The following is a 26,423-nucleotide window of genomic DNA, read 5'->3' as shown; positions in this document are numbered from 1 at the left end:
CAAAATATACATTAGTCATACCAATGATAAAATATTACTTGCCATTATCACTGCTTGTGACTAGAAATAGATGTATAGTTAGAAATACTGATGAGGAAGATATTGCCTATAGAATTATGCTTTATTTTAAAATGTATTTTCAAAAAATATCCAACATGCTTAGTAAGATAAGTAAGAAAAATATCTGTTATTTGCTAAATACAGAAATTAATTCTCTATTTATAATGTAGAAACAATGTAGTTTCATTATCCATTCAGAGGAACCTCTACTCATCTTTCGCTAATTTTTTTTCTTTCTCAGTGTTCAACTGTATGATGTGTCTTTCATCATAAAATTTTACTTTTCCAGCTGGAGCAGTTTATTTTTTTAATCCAGCACTGAAGTCAGCTGGTGTGTTTAGTGAATGGTTGAACCTACTTCAGTGGTATATAGGTCTAGAGGAAAAGGTTTTTGCAACTTACATACTTGAGAAAGAAGATATGGAAAAAAATAAAATTAACCTAATCATCTATCAAAGGTGTTAACACATCCAGTGGCTTTATTTCTCAGTGCAGCAAAATGAGAGAGGTGGAAATGAGTGACAGGGGGATTTTGATTGTTTTCTGGGAATACTAATTTGTGACTTATTTTTGCAAAGAATATAATTTGTTTGAGGTGCAGAAGAACTGATATGCATTCCTGGTTTAATTCTGTATCAAAACATCATTAAGAGCTCCAGAAGTATCACTGGAGATGAATGTAGTTTGATGCATTTGATAATGTTACAGGTAACTCCTGAAAAGTATACTGCAAGGAAAAACTGCAAATGAAGAGAAAAAACTTTACTTAACTCAATAGACTTTTCACATAACAAAGAAGTTAGTATTTTTCCTTCAATCTGTCTTTGCTCAGGCACACCAAACACACCCTGTACTAGCATGCCAGAATGATGGATAGCATAAAGCATGATCTGTGTGCTTAAGTACTGATGCTCAGAATTAGTACAGATGCCTTTCTGCCTTTCTGTACCTAGTAGGAAAACTAGGTATATTTCACCATCGTTGTCATTAAAAGCATTGCAATCTTTTGTAGAGTGAGTTTGTTTGGTATATTCTCATACTACTTACTCGTGTGTTATTTGTCCATGTGAACACGTGTGAACACAGTGGTTTTTTTTTGTTTTTTTTTTTTTTTAAATATTAAAACAAGTGGAGGTAAACCATAGGTGAAGTTGAATCCAGGTGAGACAACACCATGGAAGAGCTATAAAGAAATCTATTAGTAGTATACCTAGAAACTTCTGATATCTGTAGCTTATTATAAGAACCTTATTATAGGTAAATCTAATTTGTTTGAAGTATGTTATTATTAAGGGAAGTACTGTAAGATGAGTTACAGAATTCTAATGCAAATTAGTAAGTGAAAAATGGCAAAAAATACTGCCTTTTATCTCTTACTTCTTTGTATAAAAGTGGCCAAACTGGAATAAGTGATACAGGTGCACTTGACTTCGCAAAGCTCAGGTAGAGTGTTTTGGTTCAGAAATCAGCAACTGGATAGATAAAATACTGTAAAAGCACACCTCTGCAAAAATTCCCTCCTCTCCAATATTTAGTTATTCTTAAAGTATTTTACTATTAAAATCTATAAATAGGATCCTCAAATAAAGTGAATGCTTCTAAGATATGCCAGCTTCCAACCTGAGGATTGTTCGGTCTGGGGCTGCGTGATGCTGTGAAGGCTCCGAGTCCGAAAGATTTCCGTTTACTGTGGCTGTTGGACAGGTATGGATTTTGTATTAATAAATGCGACAGATATGACATCTGTTCAATTATGCTAACATATTTGAAATGTGAAAACACTCTTCAAAACTTGACTAAGAGTAGTAATTAATTATGCACGTGGAACCAGACAGACACAGATTAAATAGTATGGTTGGTGTGTTTCTTAGTGTGGCCCAAGTGAAGAATCAAGGGAAACTGTGCAGGTTATTATTCTGTATGAGGTTTATATTACTTGCATAGAATTTAAAGCAATATTTATTTTGTAATATTATTTATTTCTTCAAAAGCTTATAGTCTTTTATCCTGAATTTATTTGACAAAGCTCAAAAATTTGCAACTGTATTTAATACATAAAAATGGACAATTGAGACATCTCGTTTTTAATCTATTATTTTTTAAATCTTTGATTTTAATTATCATCTTTTCAAATATATATTGCACAAAATGATTGTACTAATTTGTTAATTTTGAGAAAATTCATGATTATAGACATAAACCTTCTAAAATGCATCTCTAACTGAAGAATTTATTGACATTGTTTCATCTTCTTCTTAGTCCTTCTATACAATTACTCAATCTTGGAAACATTTTGGATTAATCTAATTTCTCTAGATTCCATGGTCATTATCTGTTACAGAATCGGATATAAAACTTCGCAAACTGTGAACTTTCGATCGCACCTGGAATTTTACTGAAATGCTCTCACTCTGCCTGTAGAAAATTGCTATAGATTTAACATTGTAGGTCTATAGTTAGGAAAGGTATTAACTGGAAGCATATTGAACTTTTATTAGGATCATTGTAAGAGAGCTCTGAAGCATATGAGCCTTACCTTGAAAAGAGTTAGGGTAAATAAAGCTGCTGGGAAAGATCATTAGGTACATCCCTATATAGAGATGAAAATCTGTCTGATAGAGTAGAACGAGAAGTTCATTATGTCTTCCTTTTGTACAGAACTGTAAATGAGTAAATACAAAAACTGGAGAATGGATGGAGGAGAAAATATTATCACTTAAGGAAATTGTAAGTTGTATAAGTAAGCTTGCACTTTTAATGCATATTCACATATACACAGTCACATATGTTAAGTTTCAGGTTATTTCACTTCAGCTGCTTTTAAGAATGGCAAAATCCAGCCATATTAGACCGTTTATAAGCAATAGAAAAATGTTCTGAGAATTTGCACTAGTGAAATAATTTTCTATTTTTACATAACAACACAAAGAAAGTGCTGTGAACAGAATATTTCGCAGTCTATATATCTGCAGACGGATGGATGGCAGTTCCCTTAAATAAATCTGATAAGTCACACTTTATTTTTTATATTTGTGCTCTGATTCTTGCAGGAATAAATAAAACATTTCTTCTAAAGTGGTTTATAATGACAGGTCTAAAACTTAGGACTTTCCTGAAGAGCAGCAGAGTACATATCCTTAAGGCTTTGGATTCTCTGCTAGGAACTGCCAGGAAGAAGTAGTGGGAACAGACCTAGGTGAAGAAAGGAGCAGCAGTGAGCAGAATCTAGCCAGACAGGGCAGAGATCTGCAATAAACAGCTGCACAGCCGCTGTTCAGCCCATTGCCTTTGCTTCTTTCATGTAGCTGTTCTTTAAAGCTTGTCAGGTGTTTGCTGCCAGAGCTGAGATTTGCCTCCTATTTATGTACTGTTGTCATTCATTGGACCTCTGCCTTCCAACTTTCACTGCTTCTAACTTCAACTCTAGGCCTAGTCCTACCACTCTTTCTTCCTCCCTGGCAGCTTCAGGATATGCCTCTCTGCAGAGATACACTTCCCCTCTGTCCTTTCCTGTTAGAACTTTAGCACTCAGAACTTGTAATGTGCTTCTGTAGACCGTGTCTGTAGGATGTTGAAACAAGCTTATTAAAAGAGTCATGTCTGGGAGGAGGTCTGCTGTTTCACTAAAACAATTCCATCCAGTTAAACATATTGCTGTAGCGTGATGAAAAATCACAGTGGCTCAGACTTCTGTACAGGCTGAACTTCAGGAGGTAACTGGATTGAATGTGTTTAGTTGAATAAAGGGAAGTGCATTCATCTGAAAATTATTTGGCATACCTCATAATGCATTTTATAGCTGATAAAATATTTTAAGAATCTCTTGATATTTGCACAGAAAGAACACAAAATCCAGTGAGAATTCCCAGCTTAAATAACTCTGAAATAATATGCTTATGGGTAGCAGGAAAAATAAACTGATATTGTAATAAAGCCAACTAAGGCTCCCAGAATAGTCCAGGATATGCGAGTTAACTCCTTAGAGATATTATTGAAATGTGGAGAAGGAATGATTAAGTTTAATTTCCTTATAGTATTTATAATGAATATATTTTCATATCAGAGTGAAGGAGAAGTACAAGGAAAGAACACTGCAGAACAAATATCCTGACCACAAAGAGTTTTTTTGCTTGTTTGTTTGTTTAATGCAAATATGTGCTAACTGTCTGTTTTGCCATATAATTCCCTATTTTTCCTGGGATTTAAACCTCATGAAGTGGCATACTCTTTCTGAGTGTCTTTATTTTAATGTCTTCAGTGAAATTCTTCAGCACCTTATTAAAATATTACCTTTGTCCATATTGTTATGGCAATATCAGGCCCATGAGTTAATATACTTGAAACCCAAATAATGTATCTGTCAGTACAGAGTACTAAGGATGAGATATCTATGGCAAACTATATATCACACAGGATAGTCCCTGTAAGAAGGCCTATTTCCATTTTTTTGTAAAAACATTTTGAAACTATGGGAAATGATGACTGAAAAACATTGTTGCTCAAGTGGAGACTTTATATCCGTGTTTTATGAAATATAAATATAAAATACTTAAGAAAAAGCATTTTTAATATAAAAATGTCAACTACTCTGAAAGTGATGTCTCCTATTTTATACTGAACCTTGGGGTTACGGCAGTAAAGGGTGAACCTTCTCACCGATATTCTGTTACATTTTGTTGCAGTGTGACAGATGGCAACAGAGGGACAGTCTGACAGAATGGCATCTGACATGAAGGTGTGTATGAAACAAAGCTGTGTCCCTGAATTCCTTCATGTGGAAAAAATGGCAAACACTGGCATTCATTGGTGCTTGCTGAACATTTATGGAGACCAAGTAGTGGATGTGAGCACAGTGAGGCAATGGGTGGCATGTTTCAGCAATGGCAATGACAGTGGGTCACCTCTGCTCATGCAGATTTTTATGAGCATGGCAGACAGGCTTTTGTTCAGTGCTGGCAAAAACAGATAGCTAATGGTAGTGACTATGTTGAAAAACAATTTAGTGGCTGAGAATTTGTTCTATTAAGTAGTGCTATTGTGCTCTTTGTGTCTGTTACAGTTTCCATGGAAAGATACAGGGGGCATTAGTTAGGTGTATATGTATCTTAGATGTTCTGGTTTTATGCAGATGATGGAGCATAATCTAAATGAGAGGAGCTCTGTGGAGAAGGACATGGGCATCCTGGTGGAAAACAGGTTGGCCATGAGCCAGCAGTATGCCCTTGTGGCCAAGAAAGCCAATGGTATCCTGCAGTACATTAAAAAGAGCATGGCCAACAGGTCAAGGGAGGTGATCCTCTCCCTCTACTGTGCCCTGGTGAGGCCACATTTAGACTCCTGTGTCCAGTTCTGGTCTCTCCGGTTCAAAAAAGATAGGGATCTCCATGAAGGAGTCCAGTGGAGGGACACAAAGATGATTGAGGGCCTGCAACATCTCCCATATGAGGAAAGGCTGAGAAACCTGGATCTGTTCAACCTGGGGTGAAGAAGACTGAGAGGGGATCTGGTAGATATTTATAAATATCTAAAGGGAGGTGGAAGTTAAATGGATGAGGCCATGCTCTTCTTGGTGGTGTGTAGCAATAGAACAAGGAGTAATGGTCTAAAACATGAACATAGGAAGTTCCTTAATAATGCGCAGAAGAATTTGTTTACAGTTAGGGTGATGGAGCACTGGAACAGGCTGCCCAGAGAGGTTGTGGAGTCTCCTTCTATGGAGATATCCAAGACCTGTCAGGACACCTACCTGTGTGACCTATTGTAGGGTACCTGCTTTAGCAGGAGGGGTTGGACTTGATGGTCTCTAGAAGTCCTTTCCAACCTCTGCAATTCTGTAAACTGATTGTTCACTGACTTATTTTGAATGTTAAACTAGATTTCTGAGTGCATATTTTGCATGTTATTTGAATAACCCTGAACTGTTATGTTCCTCTATCTTGAAGATTTTTGTTTAGTTCATCCTTAAAAAAAAATACACCTTAGTGTCTAGGATCAAAGAACTAATACCTGTACTGGCTTCTTGGACCAGGGCACGTTGCTGGCTCATGTCCAGCTTACCATCCACCGTTACCCCCAAGTCTGTTTTTGAGAGGCTGTGCTCTATCCTTTTGTCCCCCAGTTTGTATTGACAGTGAGGGGTTTCAGACTGTTATCCTCTAAAATGTGATATACTGTTAATATAGACAGACAAGCCAGTAGATAGCAAGCAGAAGGAGTGTTTGAAGAGGTAGTTCTGCATCCTTATTGTAAACATACTGAAATAACATCAGAGAATGTGTATGAGGAATTTAATGAAATTTCCTAGTGAATTCTCAGTGACCTTTGTCTGAAGGTTTAAGAAGACCTCTGAGTTAGTATTTAATCTAGATCTTAAGCATACTTAAGGATATCTTGAGATAAAAAATCACAGATTCTTAAGACTGTGAATATAAAATAAGAAGAAAGATAGGACCATTTATAATTCAGTGAATGGTTCTAATTTTAAGTGTTGATCATGTTTAAGTCCTTACTTTTTCCCATCACATTAATAAGAAATGACACACATTATTCCATATGAGTTTACTTTAATTCAGATGTCATATGCTCTTTTGATTTTCCTTACGTTGCCTACATATTTTCACACCAGATACGGTAATTAAATTGTATATACTGGATGGCAGTGTATACTCAGTATTTTTAAAAATCATAATGTATTCATTAAGAGCCATCCAAAGTGGATCTAAAATGGCATATCAGTAGAACTTCACTGATGACCATGTAGCCATACAAGTTTGTAAGATTCTTGCATATTCAGTAAAATAAAGTCCAAATTAGGATTTCTTTTTTTAGCATTAGAAGTGAAGCATAATTAAACAATACAATTATTAATCATGTTTTGGTTACTAGAGGCCCAGCTTATCTCCTCCAAATAGAAACAATCAGAATCCAGTCTGGACACAGGGGGGTCAACCTGAAACTAGGGATATATATCTGTATTCCCACATTCATATCCTAAGGACATTAGAAGAGAGGAAAGGGAATTGAGAACACTCATTCAGCCTGTATTCTTCCAAGGCTGACTATAATTAATATGCATTGATACTTGCATTTAGATCTGGCACTAGACCTTCTGTAGTTCCAAAAATCAGAAAAGGCTGTTACTGCAGCCTTTAGGAGCAGCGTGCCAAATGATGATGTAGGAGATCAGGTGTTTCTGAGGAGTGCAAAGAAAGGCTTTTAGATTTCTTTCTTAGCAAATACTAAGTATAGGTATAATAGGTTTTTGCAGTCAAAATATCTCTGTTGCATTTTGGCTGTGAGTTTTTAGATCTGGCCAATGTACAATGTTTTCAGATTATATATATTTTTTCGCCTACTGAAATCATTATAATTTCTTTGAAGAAAAGCATCAGAACAGGGCAGGTTGAAATGATATTTCTGTTTGAAAGTGACAAACCAGTGTGTCAGTATTTCTTAGGATTCTGCATTTCAAATGAAGGAGTATTTGATTTTTCCAGCAATAACACAAAGCTCTTTAAGGCAGAAAATAATATGTCTCATAATATATATATATATATGAAGCGTATTACAGATGTAAGACACAGAACTGGCTGGAAGAAATTTACTTCTTTCTGTAGTCATTCATAAAAGTAACAAATAAATGTATTTCACAGGGTTTTATATTCTTTGTTAAATGAAGATATCACTGCTAACAGTTAGACATCATTATCCGTACTGTTTTCGCAGTTAAAGAATATAAACATGTTTATCAGGAATTCCATACATGTTAAATTCAGCCCTTATTTGAATCACCAAACTTGCACAAAAAAACAAAATAACTTATGTCCTTGGTTTGCACTATGCGTATACGCTATGGATGCTGTTACTTAAGGATACTGTAAAAGTAAATTCAAATAAACAGGAAGGAGGAGAGAAGGAGAGAACAGATAGGAAAGAGTTTACTCATTTGTATTTTAAGCTCTTGCTTTTTAGAGTTCTGATTTTGTAAATCACTTTAGCACATAATCTAAGTCATTATAATAGTCCCTTTTCTTTCTCTATATTTACATCAGTAAAGTTAAGGATGTGCAAGAGTGTACAAAAGTAAAACAAGGAAAGGTATGATGATAATGTATTATTATCCTATCACCAGCTCATATCCTGACACTAGATGTCCAAATGAGATAACACACAGGAAAAGCATGTTATTGATAAAGATTTCTTATTCTTAGTTTCCCACTGGGATTTAAATTAGAATCTGTTTTGCAGATAACAAAGCTACATTCCTAAGGCAAGACCAGTTAATGCTGCAAGGTACAGTGTGGAGCACCATGTATGCAGTTTCAAAGAGAAGTCATATTTGTGTGATCGTATGGGTGAGAAGAAGAGGTGAATAATATGTAAAAAATGAGACAGGAGTATAAGAGCAAGCATTTTATATGCCTGAATTCTGCAAACCAGGTAAAAAGAACACAGTTATAATGCTCAAGAAACATAGCATGTTTTGTTTTCTTATTGCTTCCTTTGGGCTTTCTTATTTTCTGAAGTGCATCATTAAAGGCTTTTGTGAGTCTATTTGTCTCTTGCTATACTGATTCAGAGTGCTTAGAAGCATTTGTTTACTACTGTCATCGTTTTATGATTTTTGGTTATCAGTATTCCACATCACAATATCATGCAGTGTTCCGGGGAGTTAAAGAGCAAATGCTTTAGTTCCAGGTACCTGTTTGGAAGAGAAGAAGAACTACGTTCCCCAAGAGCCTTTTCGAGTACTGTTATCATTCCTGCTTAAGGGAACAGATATAAGGACGCAGGTCATCTGACTCGTCCCTCTTCTCGTCTCGCCGTGTTCCCTGTCGGATCGGCTCGCTACTGCTGCTCCCGACTGCACACAAGGCTTCAGTACTAGCGTAAGGCCTTTGGCTCTCAGACAATCTTTCTCTCAATTATTGTTGATTTATATTGTATTATAGTGTGTTATCTTACATTCCGATACTATATTTAGTAAATTAGTTTGTTTCTCCTCAGATCGTTGCCGCTGTTTTTAATTATTTTGGGGTCCCCTGTTTCCCTTCCTGGAGACACGGATTTTGCGAAATCCCTCCGCCCCACTTGTCACGGAACTGGGCCGGACCAGCCCTTAAACCGTTGACAACTACTCATTAGAATGACTACTCATAAGGATTAATAATCGTGGCAGTAACTGGCAGCGAAATAAAGGCTGGGAGCCTAAGCAGTAAAGATAACTTTCTCTTAAGATCACTTGATTTTAGCAGCAAGTTACATGCAAATAACCTAAGTCTTTAAATGGGTATTATGCCTATAAGCCATTTTTGTCTCTGTGACCTTATCCGTTATCAGTACCTCTGTTAGTGACCTGTCAGTCACATGCATGGGGGATGTAGTTCCTATTTCTTCCTACTATCCCTTTAGTATGTCAGAAGCCTGTAGGGAATGAGGTTGAGAAAGTCACAGCTTAATTTCATGCTAGTTTAATGAGGTTACTGACAGACTTTTAAAGAGATCACTTGATTGATTTTTTTACAGTTAGCCATTGCAGAATTTCTTGCTAGCATATCTCGTTCAATCTCTCCTAAGTTATGTTGATCAAATAGCCAAAGCCTGCTCAGGTCTTAGAAGAGATAGACTTTTAAATATTTAGGACAGAATCAAACGAAAGGGCTTGAGTATGTTCTTGATGTTTAAATAGATGCTATTAGCTCTTATTTAGAAATCTCTTAGTCCATGATATTTTGTTGTATAGTACAGCGAACTTGAAGAAAATTAAAAAGAAGGTAAAATTACACACAGTGAAATAAAACAAGACCCAGACAAAATCTTTGCCTGTTTTATGTCTTTCTCTCTTTGTTCCCATTTTAAATGAAAGAAAAAAATGCACCATAGTAAAGTCTACGTAGGCAATTTCAGTTACTTGCATTTCCCCAAATACTTTGTATCTCATCATAGCACTGACACCTGAGGGATAACTTTTTGGAGATATAAAATTGTTGTCTGGAAGACCATTTAGACTCTAGAGAGTGAAGAATTGCAAAATATAGTGACATTTTAGAATACTTTGCCAGTACAAAGAGTTCCCAGTGAAGGAAAAGCATTTAAGTAGGATGATTTTTTTGTTATTCTCTCAATGGTTCTTTCTGAGAAGGTATCATTTAACTGGTTTGTCTGATTTTTGCTACTCTACAAAGAGTATCAAAAATATCGAAATAAGAATGCCCTGTGTATCTCTACAGAGGCTATAGTAGAAAAAAGACAATACTGAATTAAAAGAAATAGGTTGCATGTTATTTTCTTGTGTACCTTTCTCTGCCTGTCACATCTATAGTTATTGATTCAGACTGTAGAATTTCTCAGTTGCTCTGTAACCCTTTAAGGTAAAGCAGATATCTGCGTCGGCGAGACTTATCTTCTGACTTATCACTCATGGGTTACATTACCCAGCTCTTCAAATGCTGTTATTTAAATACCCAGTAGGGAAAGAAGAGTCACTGTGTTAGGTAAACATACTGTGATGGAAAGATGCAATTTCTTACGTCTCTCAGTTTTTATTTTTATCTTCCTCACTGTTCTTTTACGCTTGTTTAAAATGATGATACAGTAGGGCAGTTACAATTAGTTTCAAATGTTGATGCTAATGGCACCACTCTTTTTTTTTTCTCTTCACAGTGGTTTTGCAAATGCATAATATATTGTGTTTGAAACTAATCTTGTAAAAATGTATGGTAAAGCGTCACAGATGATTTCAGTCTTGTTTAACTGTATTTAACAATAAGGCTATTTATCAATTTTAGTTTTTGTAAGGCTTTTCTGGAGTCCTTGGTGTGGTGTTTTATTTTGTTCTGTTTTCAATTTCTAAGTAAACTAAAAAAGCATTCAGATATAGAATCAAGCTAGTTTAGTTATGTATCCACTAAGTCCTACCATCTAACTTAGTTTTTATCATGCTAAGATAATAATTTCTAAACCCAGGAAGAATTAACATTCTTAAGAAGGGACAATTTTGATCTGCTGAATGATACTTCCACTGAAGATGTATAATGTGCTGCTGTTCTTCAGAGTGGTTTTAAAATTTTTAGCAATTTATATATGTGTGTTTGTATGGATGGCCTGCTAATTTTTAAGCTTTTCTTTTCTTTTTTTTTTTTTTTGTCTGTAGCATAGTGTACTGTATACACTCATGTCAGTTACAGTGAAGCAAGCGGTGATTAAAAGCCGTTTCAATTGATTCATTTGGGCTGGTGTAACAGAAAGCACAGTAATCATTAGTAAGCTTTCAGGAACATCCAGCTGTACTCCTTATAATTGTGTTGCTCTTTAATGCAATTTTTGAAGCATAATTTTCCCCACAAATATTTTTCTACTGAAGTACTGCCTAGATACAGTTTTAGACATTTTACTGATATACATTATGTAAAATTTCTAAAACACACGATTCTCTGAACTTTGTTGTTACAATAGTAGTCAAATACCTGTGAAAATTAATGACAAAGCTACTCTTCTATTGAATTAGAATATCAATTTGTTCCAAATCATGCCTATAAAACTTTTTTTGAATAGTCTGTAATCACATTCTATCTAGTTTGAAGTTGCAATTATGCATCCTGTCTGCATGAGGCTACTTTAGCCAGAATAGACATTAATAGGAAAATGAGGTTTTTTATGCACCTCATATTTCTATTATTTTCTCATTATTCTGGGAGAGACTGAAATTGCAAGTTCTGCTGTTAACCTCACATGAAAAAAATTATGTTTTTTTCTGGATATATTTTCTTAGCAGAAGGCCTTTACTCAGAATTCAACATTTACAAAGGTACATATTCTCTCACTGGATTGTGTATACTGTGCTTATTTAAGATAGAAAGACCTATAGAGAGGTCAGTCCGCCACATTCTTTTATGCTTCTAGTACTCCTTTAGTGCGGCTGTTTAAAGCCAGTGTCATAGTATTACACTTTTTGTTAAAAATTCCTTATTTTATGCCATGTTAAGATGAGAGAATGTCAAGTGTTAAAGTAATACATTTCATAACTTCTGCATGGCAGTGGCACAGGCTGCCCAGAGAAGCTGTGGATGCCTCATCTGTGGAGTCATTCAAGGCCAACTTGAGTGGGGCACGGCACAGCCTGACTGAGTGGTTTGCAACACAGCCCTCAGCAGAAGGGTTGGAACTGCAGGGTCTTTGTCTCTTACTGCCCAAGACCTTCTGTTCTTCTATGATGTGATTGTTATTTATTCCTGAAATGATAATGCGCAATGACCAAACTCTGTTTTTAACATAGCTGATTTTCATTTAGATAAGAGGCTCCAGTGATTTTGATTGATGTTTCCAGTCTGTTGATAGGTTGAAGTGGAATGTAACCTGCAAGTAACCTCACTTTTACACTAATCAGCGTCATCAGCAAAAAACAACCCTCTCTCCAACAGTTCTTTACTTGGAGCTCAGTGCAAAAGTGTTAGGATAGCTGGTTGAGGGCTCAAGGGAACTTGAACCATGTGAAACATATGCTGTGCCGTAGTAATTAAAACAGCCTATTAAGTTAAGGCTCAATCCCTCAGTAATGTGAAGTACCTGAACTGTCTGCCATTTGCTTAATAATAATTCTGAAACAAGGTTAGCTATCCTAGCTGTGCATTCATACACTATTGCTTTTATGGTCAATTTGGCATTCTGCATCAGGAGGTGGGTGTTTAGAGATTTTACAGCTCTTCTAATTGGAGAAATAGTTTTCTACGGGATGCCTTTCACTGACCAATTTTTTTTTTAAGCTTGCATTGAAATAGTTCAATGGTATTGTCGGCTGTAAAATTTAATCTAATAACACCTTTATTTGATATTATACTTTTTTTATTCCCCTAAGGAATTTGATTGTGCCTTGTGCAAATCAACTTAAACCAGTCTATAACAGGCATGTATTTGAATTTTGTGTAGAAAAGAAAATCTTACAAAATATTTTCCCCTAGGGAAGCCTCTTTTAACTATAGCTTCTTTTTAATGAATGGTAAATTCCTAGAAATGTCATAATTACTTGCACTTATGTTATTCTTCAGATTCATAACCCACTTAACTCCACCTCAATTTATAGCAAATTGAAATGTTTGCTTAAGGGTTGGTATGGAAGCTACTTATATCTCCTGTAACATTTGTTTACTGTTGTTGGACTTTTGATTATGTATTTTTATCCTTATACAACCTCCTCTTGAAGTTTCAATACTTAGTGAAGTCATACAGAAATTAAAGTTAAGAGGCAGCACATTTTTCCATGTTATGTTCCTCTCATATAAGTTTCTGAATTCATTAATAAATTTCAGGTGATTTATTGCACAACCAACCTGATTCTCTTCAAATCATTCAGAGTTTCTATGTGAGTACAAACGAAGCTGTCAGCTTCGTTTCAGCATATCTACCTAATTAGATATTTACCATCATCCTGATGGCATTGAAACAACTCATCAATATACTCTACAGAAGCAAAGCTACTTTGTTTTCATTCATTTTAATTGTATAACATCGTGGACAATCTTTCATATCAAGGAGATTTTTAATTGCATGATTCTAGAGAGCTGGTTTTGATTTTCACAGTATCTCATGCAAAAAACCCTCAAACCCCAAATGCTTAAAACTAAATCATTCAGCAGAGCTTTATTTGTTATTGCTGGGGAAATGTTTTCAAACTGAGAAATAACGTTTACCAGAAGACTGGAGGTTATAAACAATATACTCCTGTCTGCTAATATAGTGCAAAGGAAAACAGAATAGCTATTACTCTACATATTAATAGTAAAGAATTGCTACTTGAGGGAAAAAAGCAGTTGCTTTGATTGCCTCTTCAACATGCAGGTTCTCCTCTAAGCAACCCATTAATTTCTCAGAAATATGGCAAAGCTCACAGTGTAGTCATACAAAAAGTGTACTTCAGAGAGGAGCATGATAATGGATCGTTACGTATCGGTAATGCCAGTAACAATAAGGATCTCAGGTTTGGTCACTTGAGGGAACAATATAACCAGACTGCCATTTACAAGAATTTTCACTTATTGGTAACAATTTTAAACTGAAAATTCAGTCCTCTTCAGGAGTATCATTTCAGACTCCTCTTAGTTAGAAGGAAAAGAAAAACAGCTTGACTCCTAAGCATAGCACGTAAAGAGGAGTTCTAGGCCACTTTTCTCAAAGAATTTTAATCAATACAGAATAGAAGTTTACTATTTCACAGAATAACAGAATGCATTATGTTCACATCCAACTTTAACAAAATTAAACCAGTGTTCCAGTAAGAATGTCTTCAATCAGTTTTGGATGGGTATTAGTGTTTCCCTGGGGTTTGTTCAAGTGATCAGTGCTTGTAAAAGCAAACTAATTTTACTCCTATTTCATACAGAAGGGAAATCTGGTAAATCAGGAGTATAAAACTTAAAGCATAAAAATAGCCTTACTGGATTTAATAAATTAAAATTACACACAGGTTCAATAATCTCAGATAATTTAAGACCTTTGATTGTTTGAACAGAAGAGAAACCTGCCCAACATTTATGTATCATGTGCTAGACTAGGTGAAGTGATAGCACTATGCACAGATGAAGTCAGCATTGCAAGAATCCCAGAAATACCAGTAGATCACTAGATGCTTTACAAACTGATGATTAATGTAAGTGGTAAAATTTAAAGCTTAGTTGCCCTTGAATGTTCAATGATCAGTGTTGCCCGAAGTAAGTGTTTCTTCTGGTTACTAAATTATATTGCCATCGCAGTGGTTCCCTGTATAAAATGTAATCAAATGTTATATTCTGTACAAACACACACACAAAAAGAGAAAGATGAAAAGAAACTGAATTCTTGAAAGTACATATTTTTTAAAGTTTAGGAATAATTCTCGTTATGACAATATCATTCTCAGCCTTCAAAAATTTATATTGATACCTTAGCTTTTTATCTTCACATAGATGTAAACAAGAGAGAGAACTTCAGACATGCCTCAAAATTCACGTCCTGGTGTAAATAAAAAAGTCATAAGAATGTGAGTAAAACTCCACTCCTCCTCTTCCCTTATTCCCAATAACCAAACTGTCAATATGTTCTAGGCTATTTCATATCTTTAGAATGAGTTCAGAAGTCCATTCTAATTTCATAAAACAAAACAAAATTCTGGTAGAAATATCATAAGAGGAATAGTATTTCTGAGGTAACCATCTTTGCAAAGGTTCTCCCAAATGAATATTCTGAATCATAACAAGTCCTGATCCTTCTGTATATTTTCCTCCCAGATATCTGCAGCCAGAACGAATGTTGATTATAGCCTTTTTTCATCCAAGATTCTGTGACTGAAGATTGTAGTTTAAAAGAGACAATCACAAAGTATGTGATTATTTTTATTTTTTCAAACTCAAAAATCCCTTGTTTTCTGAAGGGAACTTGAATGTTTTTTTCAGTGCTATATTTTATGCAGAAAAGGTGTTTATTTTGGAATGTGACTACCTTGGCTTCAGTAATGCTTTTGACAATGTTTCCCATAAGGTCCTCGTAGAGGAACTGATGAGGTATGGGCAGTATGAGCAGACAGTCCAAGTGAGGTTGATTGAAAAGTGTCTGAGTGGCCAAGCTTGTAGAATTTGACTTTTCTAATTCTTGCAGGCACTTTAACTTTCAAACTATATTAATTACACTTATGCGTATTTTTCTGATGTTGCTTGAACTCTCTCAATACTGATGCTCACTCAGCTAATTTAAGAAATGTTGGTTTAGAATATCAGTGCCTTTCTATTCTTCTTTAGGATATTTAGAAATTATTTAGTTTTGCTGGAGAGTGATTTTGGTTGATATTAATTGACTCCCAAGGATGTTTTGCCACCAAAAAATTGTGTCACCTCAATGAAAAAATTTGCAATGTGGATGAGGCAACATTATCATCATGAATTCACTTTCCATTTTTATTATTTGGGAGTCTGCAGTATGACTTTAGAGACATTCTTAAAGCAACTTATTATATTGGACTGAATTCCATCGAGAAGAGGTCAGTATAACATCTGTCTTAGTTTGCCTACACAAAAATGCATATACCATTCTGCAATTTCAGGAATGTCTGGAGGGTAACATAAACTCAGATTTAATGACTTGGAACCTGCTGTTCCAACTGCTATTTTGACAAGCTGCTGGCCTGCTATAGCTTACACAAGAGTTCTTCATCCTTCATGGAGAGTGGATAAATTGGCAGCAGATTTTGGATAAATTGGCAGCAGATTTTGTGCGCCAATTTTGTATGCTTTCCCATGTGGAAGTTTAAAGAGAAAAATTGGTGAGATATGCAGAACTAAGAGTCTCAACTACCTGATAGAAAAGCAGTCATCTAATTTATTAATTTTGTTATAATAGATACAAAGTATTACTTAATATGAACCAGGATATTAAAAAGCAAAAGGGTTAGCTGAAATAGGATAATTTGTAACATGTTTCTATTAACTGTACTAGAGGTATAGACACAGCCTCCCCATACCAATGAATGGAATAGAAATCAGGCATCTTTTTGACACTGATGACATGACCATTTATTGTACTTTTCTAACTACAGATGGTCTTGAGAACATCGTTTACAGTACTGTAGGATGGTGATGTGATGGTTTTGATCACTGGTGGCAAATTTCGGGGTAAAACTAGTTGTAACTGATTTAGTAACTGAAGTCATTAAGCACATTCTGTGCATCAGTGAGTTACAAGGAGCAGAAAATGAGAAGTTGCAGTACATCACAGCTTGCTCTTGTTTACATAAATCTAATTGCAGATATGCGTATGTGAATTATATGTTACTGTACTTTGGAAACTAGCTTTGTTCTTGGAGTGCCCTTTTGGAATTGTTTTCAGAGAAAAGTAGTAGAGAAAGAAACTGGAACTTAAAGACAAAATGAGGAATTGGACTCTGCTTTTCTCAGAAACAGTAAAATTAATGTATCTCTTGTTAATTGTCCTATGGGTTGTAGCAGTATTTGCAGGCTGGTATAAATAAATTATTCAGTCCTGAATTAAGGGATCACTTGCTTACCATTTTTAATTACGTTTAAAGCTAGTGGGAAATATAATACATATTGGAATTCTAAGCCACAGGTTCCTTCAGAAATAGTGACAGCATTTCAAGTATCTTAAATGTACTGGGGTTTACTTTGTCCCATCCATTCTGGAACATTTAAAATGTGAAATGTTCTGCTTGAAAAAAGCTGTTATGGTCTTTTAATGGAAAAGATTCTGATTTTGAGGCAGTGGTCATTAACTGAACCACAGTCAAACAATTATATTTGGATTTATAGATTCAAATATTTTAGTCTATCAATAAAAAATTGATTGATTATATTTTTAATTGCAGGTCACTTTGTGTATTTGTATTGTCCTTCTTTTTTCTTAGTCAGGTGCCTTGTTAGATTCTCTTTAGCTTTAGTTCCTTCCTTCAATAAATTTCAATACAAGTGGATTACTTTAGAAATAAAAAGGCATGTTCCCTCTCAGTGCACTTGCGTGCAGAAACTAAAAGTTGTCTTCTGTTCTGGAAAGCATGCAACTACCAGAACCATTCATGGATTTGACTTTCTCACCTGACCAAAATAAGACCATCCAGAAAATGGAGCAGATGTGCAAGCACACGCAAGTCTGTGTTTGGAAACTTAATTTAAAATTAGTGTCTCCATGCCTGATGCTCTTGGAAAAAATCAAGAAGCCAGAAAATACAAGCAGAATCGTTTCAGTATGTTTTCTCTATAAATCATAAAACTCAAGACCAGATTAATTCTAGTCTTCCCAAATATATAAATGCCTATATCTAGCTGATAGAAATATTGGTTATATTAAATATTAAATATTGGTAATATTAAATATTAAAAATATTTTTAAATTCTAACTTCCATATACATCCACCATGTCAAAAATGAAATACTATTGAAATGGGAAGGTTGCATCAAACTTCTGACATAAACAATTATAAAACCGACATCGTAAGGGTGCTGGGTAATACAATATGGATTTATTATCTAATTTCTGCTGACATGAGGGATTGAGAGAAGCTAGATTGAGATAGAGTGCATTTTTGTTTGTTATGTGTGAGTGCTTTATCAGCACAGTGAAGAGCGATCATCATGAAGATAATCAGTAAGTGGAACAATCTAATGGAAAGTTGGAGGTTTGTGAAGATTCTTTTTCTCAAATACAAAATACAAAATACAAAACCAGAACAATTCAGTGACTAATACCCATTTTCACACATTTACAACATTTTAAGCATTTTGTTTACCCAATACATTGGGTAAACACAATACATTGGTTTTCTTAGTATTTCTTGCATCCTGTATACCTGTCATTATGAAGAATCTTCTGTAATTTATAATGAACAAATCTGTATTATCTTTGATATGATGTTTAATATCATTTATGATGACAAATAGTTTAAACTTGAGGTGTGAATTGAGTTCCACTGTCACTTGTAATCTGTTCAGGAACATATGACAACAGTTGTAACACGTTCTGATTGTTCTGAACTGCCTGAGCTCACACAGGCCTTTTGGAGTGAATAACTGTTGTAGCAAAAATCATATGCTGTAGTAGATTGAAGTTTACTGCCAGGACTCACGGTTTTCTTAATATTTATGGAAGATCCAGTACTACTGTACCTGACCTTGGGAAAAATTTCAGCTCTTTTGTGTTCTGAGATGAAGTTAACAAGTGTGGTAAACCTCCAAAAACACGGTGTCTTGCCCGTCCTACTGAATCCTCAACAGGATTAACATGTCACTGCTGCAGCTTCCCAGTGCAGAGGTTTACAATATGGTGTATCCATCATAAAATCATGTAAGAGAGGAAAGATTTTCTGACTGTACACTCTGAATTATTCTTGCAGTCTCCTTTTCTGGAGTTGTCTATGATAAACCAGCTTCCAAACTACAGAAATAGAAAGCTCCACTGGGGTCTTATTATTCTGCTTCACTCTGTCAGGGACTCCAAACAATAGAATTACCTTCAAAACTGGATAGTTGCAGAATCATCTTGGCAATTTCCTAGAGTTAATATTATCCCAAACGTGACAATGAATCTAAAATTTATTCTGGTATTTTTCCAAAAGTTTTATTTTTTTTTACTTGACTAGAAATTCTCCACATTTGACTGAGTTTCCTGCATTTTTTTATTTGACATAAAAGCCACTGGCATATTCAGAATGATACTTATAATGAGATGCACTATGAATATCATTCTTGATGTCGTTTCTTGCCAATCTCAACTTGTTTCTTCTAAAGATTATCTAATTTTGTTACAGTTGTGAAACACTGTAAAACTGTAAAGCCTGAACAGGAATGATAACAGTACTCAAACAGTCTTCTGGGGAATGTAGTTCTTCTTCTATTCTGGAAAAATACCCAGAACTAGAGCATTTGCTCTTTAACTCCCAGTACACTGCATGATGTTATGAAGTGGAATACCGATAATCAAAAATCATAAAACCATGACATTCCACCCCTTATTCTACATCACTACATCATGCTCAATATATGCAAAGAAACATAATTATAATCAATTATCAAGCATTGAACACATGTACATATACTTGGAATTACTGACTCTGCTCTGCCGCCATTAAATTCCCTTGTGGCACACAATGAACATACCCATCTTTTTGCATCATCCACCAAGGGGACCTAGGTCCCTGAGCAAAAGCAGTTCCATGGAGAGGTTCGCCCTTCCCAGAAGCTGGAAGGACCCAATCTGCTTTTCCCAACATGTTCTTTACATGTACTATGGGGACTTTATCTCCCTTTAGAGTATGGAGGGAGCTGGCAGGACCATCACGATTGATAGATCCTCTAGTGTTGACCAACCAGGTGGCTTCTGTCAAATGCTTCTCCCAGTGCTTAAACGATCCATCACCCATTGCTTTCAGCATAGTTTTTAACAACCCATTGTAACGTTCAATTTTACCAGAAGCTGGTGCATGATAGGGAATATGATAAATCCATTCAATGCCATGATCTTTGGCCCAAGAATTTATAAGAGAATTTTTGAAATAAGTCCCATTATCTGATTCAATTCTTTCTAGGGTGCCATGTCACCACAGGACTTTTCTCCAGACCTAATATGGTGTTTTGGATGGTGGTGTAGGATACTGCATATGTTTCAAGCCACCCAGTGGTTGCTTCCACCATGGTAAGCACATAACGCTTACCACTGCGAGATCGTGGCAAGGTGATATAATCAACCTGCCATGCCTCCCCATATTAATACTTTTGTCATCGTCCTTCCTCCCAGGGAGGTTTCGTCCTCTTGGCTTGTTTAATTAGGGCACGTGTTTCACAGTCATGAATAACCTGTGCAATAGCATCCATAGTTAAGTCCACCCCTCAGTCTCTAGCCTGCTTATATGTTGCATCTCTTCCTTGATGGACTGAAGTTTCATGGACCCACCGAGCTAGAAATAATTCACTTTTGTGTTGCCAGTCCAAGTTTATTTGAGCCACCTCAATTTTGGCAGCTTGATCTACCTGGTAGTTGTTTTGTCATTCTTCAGTAGCCCGACTCTTGGGCACATGAGCATCTACGTGACGCACCTTTACAACCATATTTTTTATTTGGGCAGAAATATCTTTCCACAGTTCAGCAGCCCAAATAGGTTTACCCCTCCGCTGCCAGTTATCCTGTTCCCAATGCGGTAGCCACCCCCATAAAGCATTCACCACCATCCATGAATCAGTATAAAGATAAAGCACTGGCCACCTCTCCCATTCAGCAGCATCTAAGGCCAGTTGGTTAGCCTTTACCTCTGCGAACTGACTTGATTCTCCTTTACCTTCAGTGGCCTCTGCAACTTGTCACGTGGGGCTCCACACAGCAGCATTCCATCTGCATTGCTTCCCCACAATACGACGTGATCCATCTGTGAACAGGGCAAATTACTTTTCTTTTTCTGGTAGTTCATTGTATGGTGGGGCCTCTTTAGCGTGCGATATCTCTTCTCCTGGTGATGTTTCAAACTTTTTGCCTTTAGGCCAGTCCATAGTCACCTCTAAGAGTCCTGGACGACTGAGGTTTCCCATGTGAGACCATTGCGTAATCAGCGCAATCCACTTGCTCCAAGTGGCATCAGTAGCATGATGGGTGGAGGGAACCTTTCCCTTGAACATCCAGTTCAACACTGGCAATTGAGGTGCTAGAAGGAGCTGCGTTTCAGTACCAACTACTTCAGAAGCAGCTTGAACCCCCTCGTACACAGCTAAGATCTCCTTTTCAGTTGGAGTGTAGCGCTCTTCAGACCCCCTGTACGCCCGACTGCAGAATCCCAGCTGTTGGCCTTGGGTCTCTCCTGAGGCTCTTTGCCACAGACTCCAGAAAGAAAGTGGAGAAAGTGGGAACTTTCTCTCCAGCAGCAGTATAGAGGATATTCTTTACCTCCTGTTCTGTCCATACTGGCCCCAGGGCCACGGCACGGGCTATCTCCTGTTTGATCTGCTCAAAAGCCTAGTGTGTTCAGGACCCCACGCAAAATTATTCTTCTTCCAAGTCACTTGATAAAGGGGGCTTACAGTGAGGCTATAGTTTGGAACATGCATTCTCCAAAAGCCCACAACACTCAGAAAAGACTCTGTCTCTTTCTTATTAGTGGGTGGAGACATGGCAGTAATTTTGTCCACCACATCCGTTGGGGTGTGACTACGTCCATCTTGCCACTTTACACCTAGGAACTGCATCTCCTGGGCAGGTCCTATTTGCTTCGCTTAATAGTGAAACCAGCACTAAGAAGGATCTGGATTACTTGCTCTCCTTTCTCAGAAACTTCCCGTGCTGTATTGCCGTATGTAATGTCATTGATGTACTGTAAGTACTCAGGAGCGCCTCTCTGTTCCAGTACAGCTTGAATCAACCCATGGCAAATTGTTGGGCTGTGTTTCCACCCCTGGGGCAAACGGTTCCAGGTATACTGAATGCCCCTCCAGGTGAAAGCAAACTGTGGCCTACATTCCGTGGCCAATGGAATGGAAAAGAAAGCATTAGCAATGTCAGTGGTGGCATACCACTTGGCTGCTTTTGACTCCAGTTCATACTGGAGTTCTAGCATGTCTGGCCCAGAAGCACTCAGTGAGGGTGTGACTTCATTCAGGCCGCGGTAGTCTACCATCAGCCTCCATTCTCCACTAGCTTTACACACTGGCCATATGGGGCTGTTAAAAGGTGAGTGAGATTTGCTAATCACTCCCTGACTCTCTAGTTGATGAATCAACTTCTGAATGGGGAGCAAGGAATCCCTGTTGGTGTGGTACTGCTGTCTGTGCACCGTTTTTGTAGCAATTGGTACCTGTTGCTCTTTTACTCATAGCAATCCCACAACAGATGGATCTTCTGATAGGCCAGACAACAATCCCCGCCACTCGGTATTCTCTGGCTCTGGGGAAGGCTTCTTCATATTATTAAAAATACAGGTACTGAGTGAAATAATTACAATGACAAACAGTGCATTCAGGGAGATTAACAACGTGATCAGATGAGCATTCAAACAATCCATAAAGGATTCGAAAGAGAGACTGGTAACCTGCTTCAAAATCAAAATTAGCAGCTCTCTCTACAAACTCTCGACAAACTGATTTAAAACAGAAAGCAGAATCATTTCTTTTTCCTTTCTCTTTGCTAAAGTAAGATAGCAGTGCTCAAAGTTTACAAAATATCTCAAAATATTGGCAGTCCGCCTGGACTTTCAAGGTCAAATTCCCAGTAAGCATCTGCAGAAGAGATAAACTCTCCTAACAAGACTAAAGAAGCTCTGAGAGCAGAGAGAGAGATTCATTCTAAAAGCTAAAAAAATAAACAGCTTATGCCCACATTCTCCACCACAAATGTTGACGGTTTATGGGCTGGTCCGGCCCAGTTCCATGACTAGTGGGGTGGAGGGATTTTTTTTTCAAAATCCGCACATCTGGAAAAGGGAAACAGGGACACCTCCTCCCCCCCCCAAAAAAAGAAAATTAAGAAAACAGCGGCAACGATCTCAGGAGAAACAAACTAATTTACTAAATATGGTATCAGAATGCACAATAACACACTATAATACAATATAATTCAATATTATTGTTAATAAAATCAAATATAATTGAGAGAAGGACTGTCTGAGAGCTAAAGGCCTTACACTAATACTGAAGCCTTGAGTGCAGTTGGGAGCAGCAGCAAGACGAACCGAAAGCAAGCACGACGAGACAGGAAGACCCAGGTCAGGTGACCTACAGTCCTTATATCTGTTCCCCTGAGCAGGAATGAGAACAGTATTTGAACAGTCTTCTGGGGAACGTAATTCTTCTCTTCTAGACAAGTACCCGGAACTAGAGCATTTGTTCTTTAACTCCCAGTACACTGCATGATGTTATGATGTGGAATACCGATAACCAAAAATCATAAAACCATGACAGTTACTATTTATTGAAGAAGTGATAAAACCTGACTTTCAAAGTTTTTGATTAATTTAGTAACTAAAGTTTCTGTAAAGAACATGGTGAAACTGTTCATAAGAACTGCAACCTACTGTAAATGGTCTCTTAATATATGAAAATTAAAAAACTGATTCTATTAAAAAACTTCTGGATACTGAAGTATTCTCCACTTATGCTTATAACACCTGAAAATTGCATTCACATTTTTATTTGCTTTGAAATTTTTCCAATTTTTAACCAGAATTTATTTCAACAGTTCAGGTTCAGGAAAAAAGAAGTTTTAAAATTGTTACTCAATTCAATTATTATTGTTTCAAAATTAGTAAGTTTTGTAAATAAGTGTTTTTGTTGAACTGTGCATGTACCCATGGGAGTGTGTATTGGTATGGCTCATGCTCTTACACCCATGGCTTTATAGGGAATTACAGTTTTCTGTAGCCATCTGGGGGATAGCTCCTAGTAAAAGATAACTTCTCAGTATTAAGTCAACCTAGGGTGCTTTTAATGTTGTCCAACAAGCACACACACAAAAAAGAGAACAGCAAACTCAGACTTTCTGAATACTAGAGGAAATCAGTTTGGAAATTTGCTTTTGCAGTTCAGGAATTTTTGGAATAGTTTTCATTGAAAGTCTTGAGAAGGGTCAGTTTTTGAGGTAAAAGTTACCAAAACAAATAAACAACCCCCCTCCCCCCCCAGTTGCAATAGGTATATCTACATTTTCTCAGGTAACCTTCTCAATGAGGAAAGTAGTCTACAAATATAAACAGAACAGGGATTTCATCTCCCTTACCTATATTTGCTGCTCTAAGACAGTTAGCTAGGACAGTATTCCTGAGAAAGGAGTTCCTGGACAAATGTGGTATGTGAATCACTTTCTTGAAGTGTCTATCTTAAGTGATTACAGAGGTAGCCAAGATGACTAGCACATAATGGATCCCCCTCCAAATACTTAATGTGTTTTAAATGGGCTTTTTTTTTTCTTTTTTTTTTTTTTTAACCATGTCAATTTTCAAAAAACTGGGAGTCTTGAGTCACTCAGCTTGCCCTCCTTAGCTTGAGGTCATACGTTCAAGTAGATGGTCTTAAGACATTATTTTGATTATATTTCAACACAGGTAAAATTAGTTTTTATAGAAGATTAGCGCATGCAGTTTCCACATGATACAAAATTAATGAGTATAATGCAAAGAGGTTAATGATTTTTGCATAAGTGGCAACACAGCAGGAGGAATTGTCCTTCACCAGCTCATATTAACCATTTTGGTTGTAACAATCCACGTTAATTGTTGATCTGTTTCCATGTAATTACTTTGAAATTATCTTCCAGATCTTTTCCAGAAATCTCAGCTGTTCAGTCTTTTATAAAGTCATATTCTCTGCAGCCCCTGGTCATCTGTTGACATACTTGGCCACAACTTTTCCACAGTTAGCCAGTACAGATCTTTTTTCATTTTAGGTTAGTGAATTTTTGAGCCAGTCATTGACCTTGACAGCAAGTCTGAGCAGTCCTGTCTGAGCAGGAGTGTTGTTGGCATTATTCATTTAATAGAATTCTACAATTCAATAGAATTTAATAGAATTCTACAATTTAATAGAATTCTACAATTCAATAGAATTTTGTACATCTTTAAGCTACGGTATTCAGAATATTAAACTAATAAAGTACAAGTATTTTCTTTTACTGAAAAATATTGAAGATGTTTTTGATGCTTCTTACCTGTTCATTGTAGATGGATGAATTTATCGATGATCTAGGCAAGTAAAGTTATAAAGTACATATTCTAAAGTAAATTTCTTCTTTTTATTTCTATTGTCTTTTCTCTATTTTTAGATATTTCTATTCCTAAAGATCTTTTTACTGAAGTGTTATTTTATATTTAATTTTAGCTTTGTTCCATTTTATATCTATCTCTCTCTTTTTTTTTTTTTTTTTTCCTCCCATGTTCTCCTGTCCAGGAGGAATCTATTCTTTTTCTTCCCTTCTTGGCATCTGTATTCTATAAGCAGTAATTAAGGTAGCTTTGATTCAGGTACTGATACTGTGACCTGTAACATTCTGTAGGGCTTTATGCCTGTTCTTAGTCTATATTAGGGTATTGAGCTTGTTCTTACTAGTTTGTAAATATCTTATCCCTAAGACATCTCAGTCAATTGTAGTTAAATAAAGAGATTATACTGTAAAATAATTCAAAAGCATGCACTTTTGTTTCATATATAGTTTTCTTCAGTGGCCCCTGTATAACTCATCTACTTGGAAATGAAGATCTATAGTTGTGATGTATATGCTCAGAAAAATTAATGCAGAACAAAATTCTCCTACTGGAATATGTTTACTTCAGAAATTTTGAGTTCCATTGTGACAGAGGATTGCTTATTCCCTAATACAAGCATCATCCCCTGCAGAGAGCTTTCCCTTTTGAACTTGTGTGAATTGACTGAAGCTTTGTTCCAAGTCTCTCTGGAGTACTGACATTCAGGTTGCTGACAGAAGAACCCTGAAGATAGCTCAAGGGGATTTCTGTATCCTTTCAGCTGCCACTATGATCAGGTTTTTAAAGTTTTCCTTGAAGATGAGTTCTAATTGAGAGCTAAACAATTCTGAAAGCTTTTCTGTGGAAGACAGAGTTAAAGCAAACAACTGAAAAAAAAGAAACAAAGAATGAAAGAAACTCTTAAGAACTAGTAACCCATCTGGAGGACAAAAGGTATAATAACTACAATCAAACAATCAAGTTTACACTGGAAAAATAACATGGAGTTTTATTGAAAAATACTGTAAGGTGAGATTTTGCAGTGTTAATTGCATGACTGTTCTGAGATACTAGTGTCAATGCTGAGGTTAGTGCGCAGCTTCAGCTTCACTTTCTGTTGAGAAATTTGGAAAGAAAAACCAGGAAAAACAAGAGTTTTTGAAAAACATTTGTAAAGATT

General features: G+C 36.3%; 1 long non-coding RNA gene across 5 annotated transcripts in view; it reads left to right on the top strand.

The window, feature by feature from the left end:
• LOC107053980 overlaps positions 1-26,423 on the top strand; it is a 162,040-nt gene that overhangs the window by 39,265 nt on the left and 96,352 nt on the right. For 2 of the 5 annotated variants that reach the window (XR_006940009.1, XR_006940010.1), the window contains 5 exons: positions 1,635-1,764; positions 2,719-2,787; positions 4,743-4,795; positions 8,308-8,499; positions 25,711-26,272. This is a non-coding gene — a long non-coding RNA (uncharacterized LOC107053980). The remainder of the gene's footprint in view (positions 1-1,634; positions 1,765-2,718; positions 2,788-4,742; positions 4,796-8,307; positions 8,500-25,710; positions 26,273-26,423) is intronic. The other 3 variants (XR_006940014.1, XR_006940011.1, XR_006940012.1) reach the window with 2 other exon arrangements.

The sequence above is a fragment of the Gallus gallus genome, chromosome 8, assembly GCF_016699485.2.
Source record: "Gallus gallus isolate bGalGal1 chromosome 8, bGalGal1.mat.broiler.GRCg7b, whole genome shotgun sequence".
Lineage (NCBI taxonomy): Eukaryota > Metazoa > Chordata > Aves > Galliformes > Phasianidae > Gallus > Gallus gallus.
The sequence above is the reverse complement of the archived record's forward strand: the minus strand, read 5'-3'. Positions and strand labels throughout refer to the sequence as shown.